The 11,292-nt window shown below is 38.1% G+C and overlaps 1 long non-coding RNA gene across 1 annotated transcript in view; it reads right to left on the bottom strand.

Annotated features, from left to right (window-relative positions):
* Nucleotides 1-5,322: 5,322 nt before the first annotated feature.
* The window catches only part of LOC107729172 (uncharacterized), a 19,783-nt gene continuing 13,813 nt past the window's right edge, over nucleotides 5,323-11,292 (bottom strand). Inside the window, exon 3 of the long non-coding RNA XR_001638563.1 lies at nucleotides 5,323-5,334. This is a non-coding gene — a long non-coding RNA (uncharacterized LOC107729172). The remainder of the gene's footprint in view (nucleotides 5,335-11,292) is intronic.

Below are 11,292 nucleotides of genomic sequence, written 5' to 3'. Positions count from 1 at the left end.
TATATATATATTGTCTTATAAAGTAGAATTGTGTAGTTTGAGTGTGTTTAGATATTTTACTGGACAATTTTTTTCTTTTGACAGTGCATGTATCTATTCCTTCTCAAGAGCCCTTCTTGATCAATGCTACTCGAGATCTCCCCCCCTTTTGTTTCATCTGGACAAGTTTTCATTCCTGAAGGATACAGACATGTATCCTTGGCCGTAGGAAAGAGAATCATCTTCTATTCTGCATCCCTGTATGTTGCATCCGGACATTTAACATGTGAAAGGAGGGAAAGAAGTACGAGGTGAGCAAAATCTTTACTCATTTTGCGTGATCCCTGAGAACATCATCCTCACTGCTGCTCTTTCATCCCAGACTCATGCTTTTCCCTCTGCACTCGTTCTTCTTCAGGAACAGCACAGGGGTGTGTGATTGATACCCGGGGCAGAATCCCAAGTGAGGGTTATTTTACACACACCTACACACTCCTTCACACTGAGATATCTACTCGCTCATACACAAAGAAATGTGTGCAAATGCATTGATCAAACATCTTGACTTCTGTGTACACACATATACTGTATATATGCCCATAAGCTCTTATAAGGACATAACTGTACAGTGAGCAATATTTACTCATACATTCTTGTTACTTTAAGTGTCGGATTGCAGAAGACAGGAAGATCAGGAGAGGTAAATAAGCATGCAGACTGGATATTAATTCAGTTTGTGGGAGATGTTTGAGTGAACAAGAGGAGGGAAACTGAGAACAAGAGAGTGCTTAACATGATTTACCCAAGTAGGACATTCTTGTTGGTCCTGGAACAACATTTGTATCAACCAATCCGATTTTCAAGATACGATTAGAGTTATGGATAGGGTTAAGCTCACATCTGAGGTCTACTACATTCTTAACAACCACTTACAGTTTATCTGATTTTTTGGGGGTGGTTTAGACTTAAAGACATAGTTCACCCAAGAATGAACATTTTGTCATCATTTACTCACCCTCAAGTTGTTCCAAACCTGTGTTGAGTTTTTTTTTCTTTTTCTATTGAACACAAAAGAAGATATTTTAAAGAATATTTATAACCAAACACTTGAGCCATTGACTTCCATGGTATTTCATAAATGATGACAGAATTTTCGTTTTTGGTGAACTATCCATTTAAGGTGCAGTCACAGCTTTCTGTTCAAAGTGAAAGTCTCCCATACTTGGAATTTGTGCTCTGCATTTAACCCATCCAAGTGCACACACACAGCAGTGAGAAGTGAACACACACAAACACACACACACACACACACACACCGTGAACGCACACCCAGAGCAGTGGCCAGCCATTTTTGCTGCAGCGCCCGGGGAGCAGTTGGGGGTTCGGTGCCTTGCTCAAGGGTCTCACCTCAGTTGTGGTATTGAAGGTGGAAGAGAGCGCTGTACATTCACATCCCCCACCTATAATCCCTGCTGGACCTGAGACTCGAACCTGCAACCTTTAGGTCATTTTTTAATTGCATGACCAACTTGAATTTTTTCGTCCTCATGCAAAACTCCAAATCACACAGATTGAAAATTTCACAGTGTTAAATGTGATCACACCTTTAGGGATAGTTAACCCAAAAATAAAAATTTTGTCATAATTTTCTCACATCACAATGTTTTTTTTTTCTTCTGGAAAAACACAAAGAATATATTTTGAAGAATTATTATTATAGATTTTTAAAGTTATTTTTTCATATTATATCGTATTTCATATTTAGTTTTTTATCATATTACATTTTCAAGTTCTAAAAAGAATATATACTAAAGTAGAATGAACCTGATCTATACGGCTCGACTGCTGTACTGTAAGCATCAAAATCTCTTTGTGGGATAAACAAGTTGAAATGTAAGCATTCATACACTCTTAAATCAAAACATTGATTAACACACTATTTCGCCATTTTATTCACAACAACCAAGTTTGGCGTTGGCATAAGAAGAGATATACTCACCAAGTCTGCAATTTTTTATATCAAAAATACAGTAAAAACAATAATATTGTAAAATATTAGTACAATTTCAAATAACTGTTTTCAATTTTAATGTTTTATAATGTAATTAAAGGGATAGTTCACCCAAAAATGAAAATTCTGTCATTAATTACTCCCCCCTCATGTCGTTTCAAACCCATAAGACCTTCGTTCATCTTCGGAACACAAATTAAGATATTTTTGATGGAATCTGAGAGCTGTCTGACCCTCCATAGACAGCAACGCAATAGAAATGTTCCCAAGTCCAGAAACGTAGCAAGGAGATCTGTAAAATAATCCATGTGACATCAGTGGTTCAACCGTAATTTTACAAAGCTACGAGAATAATTTTTGTGCGCAAAAGAAAAAAAAAAAACAACTTTATTCAACAATTCGTCTCCTCCGCGTCACCCTGGTGCCATTTTGGAGAATATCCGCTGGACTTAAACAATGTATGATGTTCTGTGTCAGCTGCGTCACACCGGATTTGTTTCCTACGTTGTTGTGATTTGATCTGAACGGAAACAGCGTATCCGTGTGACGGTTGAACCACTGATGTCACATGGATTATTTTACAGATCTCCTTGCTACGTTTCTGGACTTGGGAACATTTCAGTTGCGTTGCTGTCTATGCAGGGTCAGACAGCTCTCAGATTCCATCAAAAATATCTTAAATTGTGTTCCGAAGATGAACGAAGGTCTTACGGGTTTGAAACGACATGAGGGGGAGTAATTAATGACAGAATTGTTATTTTTGGATGAACTAACCCTTTAAATCCTGTGATGGCAAAGCTGAATTTTCAGCATCATTACTTCAGTCTTCAGTGTCACATGATCCTTTAGAAATCATTCTAATATGACACCAAATTTTTCAATGGTAATGTATATAGTAGGTTATTTTTTAGTTCCAGTCCATCCTTGGGCTTATGGGTAGAATTAGGTATATGATTATTCCAGGACAAACAAAGGATATTGATCCAGGATCATGTTCTACTTTAAAACATGTAATGCGGGAGAGAGTTTGGGAGAAAGAAAGGCAATATGTGACAGTGAGAAATTGAAATAGGATATAAAATAGTAAAAACTGCAGGTTTGTGTAAAGATGTTCTGTACATCCACCACAGACACTTGAGTCAGCATTTTTTCACCTGCATTCTTTGTTTGGCTCTGTGATACTTCCTCGCATTTCTGTACCTCGAGGGCTCCAGTGGCCCACTAATTAAACTGACATTGGCTTCAGTCTCTTGCCCATGTGCCATCATGTTGATAAGGCCATTATGGGGGAGGGTGTTGTGATATGTGGTGGCCATGGTCCTCCTGCCAGCATCAGATGTTCAGAGATCAGAGTGTGAGCGTCTGCAGCGCCTGTTCCCAGATCAGAAGGATTCACCAAGTTCTACTGCCCCAGCAGTACTGAGATAACAGCAGACAGATGCACCCCAATGCGCCTGACACTGTTGATAATGAACACACACACGCTGGCCTAACACTGTGCAAGCAACAAGCTATTTGTAGACAGTGAATGTGAAACTGCTGCGCAATGTGACACAGTTAAAGCTGGGGTTTGGTGTTCCCCCTTCGGTGGTTATGGATGAAGACAAGGATGAAGATGAGTCGGTTCAGCACTGTAAAAATACAAGAAATGTCTATGCCTCAATTTTAGGACACTTAGACATGTCATACATGCAGCATACTTTGAATATTACATATTTGTTTGCATCAAATAAATCATAGAATTATTGATGTCTTGGGCTGTTTTTTATACCCTAATAGGACAATTTATCCTGGGAGATACAACTCATAAAATCCCAAATATAACAAATATTTCAAAAATTCCTTTGAATATGTTTTACTTAAGTCCAGATGAAATAAAAAGTGACATGAAATGATTTTTTTGCCGATCATTTTCTACTCTTGCCTTTTTAGGGTTAACTTATTCGATTTCAGCTGGTTGCCAAGGCACCATTTCTCACTTTATTTTAGTTTAACTTGAAGTACAAAAATAACTTAAACTGAGAAAAGAAGAAGAATTACATAGACATTAAAAAAATAATAAAATGACAAACACAAAAATTACTAAAAGTTTTACGAAAATATATATGTATATATAAAAAAACTATTCAAATTATTAACAAAAACTATAATCATATATTAATGATACTAAAATAACACTGACTGAAGTTGAAAGTGACATGAATTACCAATTCGAACCCATTTCTTTTGTAATATTCAGTGAGAAAAAAATAGGGTGGAAAACTTGGTGTGGTACTTAAATCTTGATTTCTTGATAGATGTAAAAAAAATAAAATAATTAAAACTGCCTTTTTAAATGTATTTAAAATGCATTATTATATAGAATTTAACCATTGCTTTTCTTTATCCTGTTGCCAAATGTTCTTTATCCATAATAACTTGATATTTTTTCCATTGAGAATTATTGATTAGTCCATGAAAAGTAGCTAGAAGTAGCTAATATTTGACTATTTGTAGCATTCAAAGTGAAACCAATGAAGTTTCACTGTACTAAAAAATGTCATGGCTGGTTAGGACACTGTTAAAACTCGGATTTAACTGGAAGCAAATCACTTGTTTTATCATGCCATGTCTAGTGTAAGAAGAACAGCTCCCGGACCATCTATGCTTACATTTCACTCATAGTGAGATCAAAACAACATTACGATTTTCGAAAGAGCACGTTCGGGTAGGCGCGCACACACATACACTCCCACACACACGTTCAGTCAGCATCAACCAGCCAGACGAGGCCAGGAGGAAGCGACTGATGAGAGGACACCCGCTGTCTTCTGCTCTCGTGTGAGAAAGCTGTCAGGTTGCGTTTGTAAGATGTCAATTAAAACAGACTCCATGAATATCAGCCACCACTGTTGTTGTTCTAGCACTTTGGCCTCCATGGAAAAACACTACAGAGGACCAGCCAAATGTTTTGCCGCTGCCAATCAATAGATCCCCCTCCAGAGCAGTAAAGGTCACTTCAGGATGAAGAAGATAAATCCCTGCTCCCCCATTCTGTACAACAGTGGCGTGTGCTGGGCTTCTGAAATGAGGAGTCAAAGTGTGTAAGTATATTGCCATTAGGGATACACTGATATTTCAGGAAGAATTCACCCAAAAATGAAAATTCTGTCATTATTTGCTCACCGTCATGTTGCTACAAACCTGTTTGAGTTTCTTTCTTCTGTTGAGCACAAAATAAGATATTTTGAATCATGCTGGTAACCAAATAGTTGACGGTAGCCACTGACTCCATAGTATTTTTCCCCCATACTTTGGAAGTCAATGGCTACCGTCAACTGTTACCGTCAATTTTCACACTTTCTCTTTAAAGTTGAGATATAACTGAAGTAACAACAGGTCTTCACTTCCATGTTGTCATATATATCTGGGTGATATGGCTTAGCAAAATGAAGAAAAAAAAGTAGGGCAGGGACTTCCCTCTAGGTTCTGGCTGTTGTTGATTAGATGGAGGCAGATCAGAATGCGAACTTGCTGTCAATTGTAAGAAAGTGAGGGTTTGAAGTGGAATAAATAAAAGTCCACTATACGTCATCACATAGAAGTCTGTCATTTTACTGGGGGGTTGATATTTTAATTAAAAATTACAAGGTCAAAACAGAAAAAAGGTAACCTATGCATGTATGAATTGTTCACAATAAGATCAATAACATGCATTTAGAAAATAGATATAATGGATTCCACATCAATCAGTCTTTTATTATTTATTGTTATTAATATTCAGTTAGTAGTTTTTCATTTAATATTCAGTATTTAAAATGACCTGATTGATACCAACAATTGATTTTATGACTGATAACCCAAAAATGGCAGATATAATGGCAGTATAATTTTATACTATTTTTAGTAGAAACATAAGAATTATAATATTTAATAAATAATTAACTTACAATCAATTATAAAAAAAATAAAACAATTAAAAAATTGTGCAATTAGTTTCAATTTCATCACATTTAAAATTATATGGTGAAAATGACATTTTAAATGTTTTTTTTTTTTTTTTGGAATAGAATTGCAAGTCTTTGTTTGGAATTTTTACATTTATTACTGAATATTAGTGAATTTATTCAAAACATCAAAATATTATGATTGAAATTAAGACATATATTTTCAAAGAGATTTGTATATTTTTAATAAGATAACTTTTAATTTTGAATGAGCGTGTAATGCCAGAAATAGTCATCTAAATGTAAAAATAGGTGAAACTAGGAAAAAAATAGGTGGATATTGGATCATTAAATATCCAATATTAGTTAATATAATCTGTATCTAATATTTACCTATATTGATCATTTTAAAAAATGCTAATATTGGGCGATAACAAATATGATAGAAAAATGTTGTGCATCTCTAGTTTCTGTTGGCTGTCATTTTGATGTGAATTTATAACAAAGCATCAACAATTCCCTCCCTGTGCACCTCTGCTCGAACTAGGGCGGAAAACTTTCAACATTCCTTCACCTTCCCTCCACTAATACATGATAGATGAGCTGTGGGTTGATCTGCTAATTAGCTTCTACGTGTCTCCGGTAGCCGGTTGGTGGAGGACGCTGGGACACTGGCTTTTGTTGTTTCTTGCCAGGGTCCCAGATGGGAGGCGGTAATTTTACGCCCCATATCCATTAGTGATATGCCACGCGAAAGACAGAAGTCAAACTCAGTTAGATGATACCAAGTTGTCAACATGAGAGTTTGACTGCAGCCTGAGGCAATCCGATCCCTGACTGACCTCCCCCTGTTTACTCTACAAGGCCAGGAAGAGAGAGTGTGTGTGTGTGTGTGTGTGTGTGCCATTTTTAATGTGAGGCTGAGCATTGAATTCGCATAGATACAACAACCCCAACGGCCTCTGATGTGGTCTGACTTGAATATATAATTCTGAACCCTCAGGTGTGAATGTTACTAAGGAAGAGATGAGTAGAATTGGCAGTTTGGTAGGATATTGCATCCCATGCAAACAAGAAACCTAAAACATACATATATCACTGGCTATCTTCGACCAAGATTACTTTAAGTGCATCAAAAGGAGGTGCTAAAGTCCCTAAATTCATTATATTGATAGCCTGAAGCCATTTGTGTCCCTCATGAGCTCCGTTTTGTAATCTCGCAAAACTCTCACGCCTCAGAAAGTTCCCTTGTGTGAAAGCTCTTGTTCAATAGAGCTAATTCATACATTTAAAATCACTGATAAAATGAAAAGTAATTTCTGGGGCTTTTTCATTCCTCATTCGCTCAATTCAAAACTCATTGAGATGCTCTTGAGCTCTCACTGTTTGTCTCACTGGGTTTGGAAGTGTTGAATAGAAGCTGTTAGAGGCAGGAGACGCCATCTCCCACTGCATGTCTACTTTGAGTTAGGTCAATGTATATGCAACTGTAATATAAAGATAGTGGGGCTCCATGGAAACTGACAGTATAGTCTTTGCTTCTGATGTTGTGGATTGAATGGCATTTCATGGCAGTTTTTGATGGAATTGACAGTGGTGGAATTTACATTTTAACATTTAGGAAATTTTTTTTATTATATATTAAGGATAATTTTGCTTGCATTTTATAAATCCTAAATACGCAATATTAAATAACATTTTCACACAGTTTTCAAATTTGACAAAATTACAGGAAAATTATGCAATATATATATATATACACGTGTGTGTGTGTGCTCTGTCTGCAAGTGTTTCTGAGTAATATTTTACTTTGATGCCATCTTAAGTTTTATATGTATAAAATGCTTTGATTAGATAATCATCGTTTTAAAGATAAATATATTTATTTATGGCATGATAAAAAAATCATGTGACTTTTATATAACAAAAAGGAAATAGAAGTCTATTGTTTTAATAAAGAAAACCCAAAGTTGAAGAAATACCCACATACTAAGGAGTTTTGCAATGGATCAAGGCACTTTTTCATGTCTTCAAATCATATTGCCACATCACATTCACATTTTGCCTTTTTTATTTTCATAGAAAATGATTCTTAATTATGACCTGCGTTTTTGAAGGCAAAGTTTCTGATTGGCAATTTCCTACCACTTAATGTTTCGAGTCTTTTAACAATTCAACACTTTCTCCTTGTTATTCAATTCCAGGATGTAACCAAGGGTTTTAATCAGATATTTGAAACAACAGCTGATTGAATTACATTGTGAATTAATTTAAGTTACTGATGAGCTCATAAAATCCATCAAGGATTGGAACGAGATAGCGCCTTAATTCATGTCTCTATTTCATGCTCTGGGCTAAGCTAACCCAACCATCTCTGGCTGCAATTCGGCATACGAAAATATCCTTTATGTATAGTTTAATGTGGTATATTTGGACTTAATCACAACACTAGCATGACACTTTAATATGACGTAGGCGTTATATCCACACTGTCTCCATGAGGTACAGCTAATAAAGTGCTATTTCTCGCTTTAATCCCACTTTTAAAGGTCTCCAGCATCACATGGGCGGGAATCTGTTGTGAGATGGGCTGTCAGCTCACAAGAAAGGTGTCTGGGCTGGTTGTGCTTTTGGAGACATGTTGGCCCAGGTCATGAAGTACGGTGCTGCAGGTTCTGTACTTTCATCCAGTTCAATCAGGCTCAACGTGGATGGCTTTCGCAGTGAGGAGCCTCCCCATCCGTCAGTTCAACCCCACACCAGTTTTCATGTCCCTCTCCATGATGGTCGATTAGGCCTCTCAGTGGAAAGAGCTAGTTCTTTTCTGGCAGGTGTATGGTGAGTTTCCTTCCCATGCTAAAATCATCACTGGCTGCTTTTTGCCGCTTGACAGGTGCTGCAAATAAATGAGGACTTTTACAATTGCTCTGTGCGTCTGGTTCATACCTTTTAGAGGTGAGGGACATATTTTGTTGTGCTTTTAAGAATAAATAATCACTTATCACTGTGTTGTTAACTGTTTTCTCTTTTTACTCCTTGTGAATCACCTTGACAGACAGAGTATTTTTGTATTTATTCCCTCCCAGAATCATAATAAAGTGTTTTTCATCTCCAATGCCTTTTCAGAAACGTCTTTTAAAATAGTGTGAGGATGTGAATAATTTCACCATGAAGCTCTAATTCTGGTTTCCCTGAGCTACTTGAAGAAGGACTTCTCCTTCTTTCTGTGTTTGTATGGGGAAAATGAGTTTGCTTGCTAGGGTGATGAGACTCCAAATGGCTGTCATTTCTCCTGGAATCAGATGAAAGTGGCCGCGTTGCCTGCAAACTCAGAGTAGCCTAGGGCAGTGATCAGCACTCACAATTTTCCTCTTGTCCTCTCTGCTGTTATTGTATGACTCTCTGGAGGGCCTCTCATCTTATCTGCAGCTCCGACCGCAGGACCGTGCAGGAAGGCAAAGCCATCTTCTATAACTCCTCATCTGGGCTGAGTGATGGAGCGCCGGTCGGTGAGGAGGTTAGCACAGATGCTGCAGTAGATCATCCACTAGACTTTACAGTTCAGCACTCAGGCCTATACATCAGCATGAGTGTGTGTGTGTGTCTGTATGTGTGAGTATGTGGGTGGATGATGTATCTGCTTTCATGTGCATGTGCTGTAATTGAAGTCACACATGTTTATAGTCACATTTTAGCATAACTCATGTTCTGAGTATCTAATTTGCTTCTGTTTGTCTCAGTCTCATGCCTTTCGTCTTCTCCAGAAATTCTCCTCCACACGTTCCTTAATCTTTGCCTGCTGTCTCCTACGAAATGCACGATGGTAACCATGGCAATGCTGCACCTGAGCAGGAAATAGCCACTCCAAACCCACTGAAAGCAAATTCTAGCCTTGTAGCCACGTGCTGATGTCTGTTATCAATTCATAATATAGGGTTGCTTTTCCTCATCTCATTTCAGAAGTCAGAAAAAGCTTTATTGCCAATTAAGTTTACACACACAAGAAATTTGTCTTGGCGACAGGAGCTTCCAGTGCAGAAGAAAGTACAGACATAGTGCAAACATACGTGATAGTGCAGACATACATATGAATTACACAGTAAAGAAGAAATATAACACTAATATAAGACAATATAAGACAAATATAATAACAGAAAATTAAATAATGCAATATAATACAGAAGTAGAAGAGAAAAACATATAACTGATTTAATGAATGTACAGATATGTTATTTACAAGTGTACAGTTTATGTAGTTTACAAATGTACAATTTTGAGATGCTATGTATAAATCTGTCAGTTATGATGGACAGTGTATAGTTATGAAAGCTGTTTAGGCTGAATATAGCCTGAGGGAAAAAAACTGTTCTTGTGCCTGGCTGTTCTGGTGGTCGGTGGTAGTGCCAGCCAGAGGGCAACAGTTGAAAGAGAGAGTGGGCTGGGTGTGAGGGGTCCAAAGTGATTTTCTTAGCCCTTTTCTTCACTCTGGAGGTGTAAAGATCTTGGAGGTTGGGCAGAGGAGAACCAATAATCTTCTCAGCAGTCCTGACTGTCCGTTATAGTCTCTTGATGTCTGATTTGGTAGCTGAACCAAACCAGACAGTTATGGATGAACACAGGACAGACTCGATCATGGGCGAGAACTGTTTCAGCAGCTCCTGTGGCAGGTTGAATTTCCTCAGTTGGTGAAGGAAGTACAACCTCTGCTGGGCCTTTTTAGCAATGGAGTCTATGTGAGTGTCCCACATCAGGTTCTGAGAGATGGTGGTGCCCAGGAACCTGAATGACTCTACTGCAGCCACAGAGCTGTTCATGATGGTGAGTGGGGGAGTGCAGGGGGTTGAAATCCACGATCATCTCCACTATTTTGAGTGTGTTCAGCTCCAGGTTGTTGTGACTGCACCAGACAGCCAGCTCTTTAACCTCATGTCTGTAAGCAAACTAGTCTCCGTTGTGTATGAGGCCGAAGATGGTAGCGTCATCTGCAAATTTTAGGAGCTTGACAGAGGGATCTTTTGCAGTGCATTCATTCATATACAGGGTGAAAAGCAGTGGGGAGAGCACACGTCCCTGAGGGGTGCCAGTGCTGATCGTGAGAGTCCTGGATGTGAGTTTACCCAGCCTCACTAGCTGCTGCCTGTCTGTCAGGAAGCTGGTGATCCACTGACAGATTGGGGTGGGCACAGACAGCTGGGTCAGTTTGTCTGAGAGAAGGTCAGGCATGATGGTATTAAAGGTCAAACTGAAGTCTACAAAAACAAGATCCTTGCATAAGTCCCAGGTCTATCAAGGTGTTGCAGAATATAATGCAGTCCCATGTTGACTGCATCATCCACAGAACTGTTTGCTTTGTAGGCAAAATGAAGAGGATCCAGA

Source organism: Sinocyclocheilus rhinocerous, unplaced genomic scaffold, assembly GCF_001515625.1.
Source record: "Sinocyclocheilus rhinocerous isolate Xijiao unplaced genomic scaffold, SAMN03320098_v1.1 scaffold1029, whole genome shotgun sequence".
NCBI classification, from domain to species: Eukaryota; Metazoa; Chordata; class Actinopteri; order Cypriniformes; family Cyprinidae; genus Sinocyclocheilus; species Sinocyclocheilus rhinocerous.
Note: the sequence above shows the minus strand (reverse complement) of the source record. Positions and strands in the feature narration are given on the sequence as shown.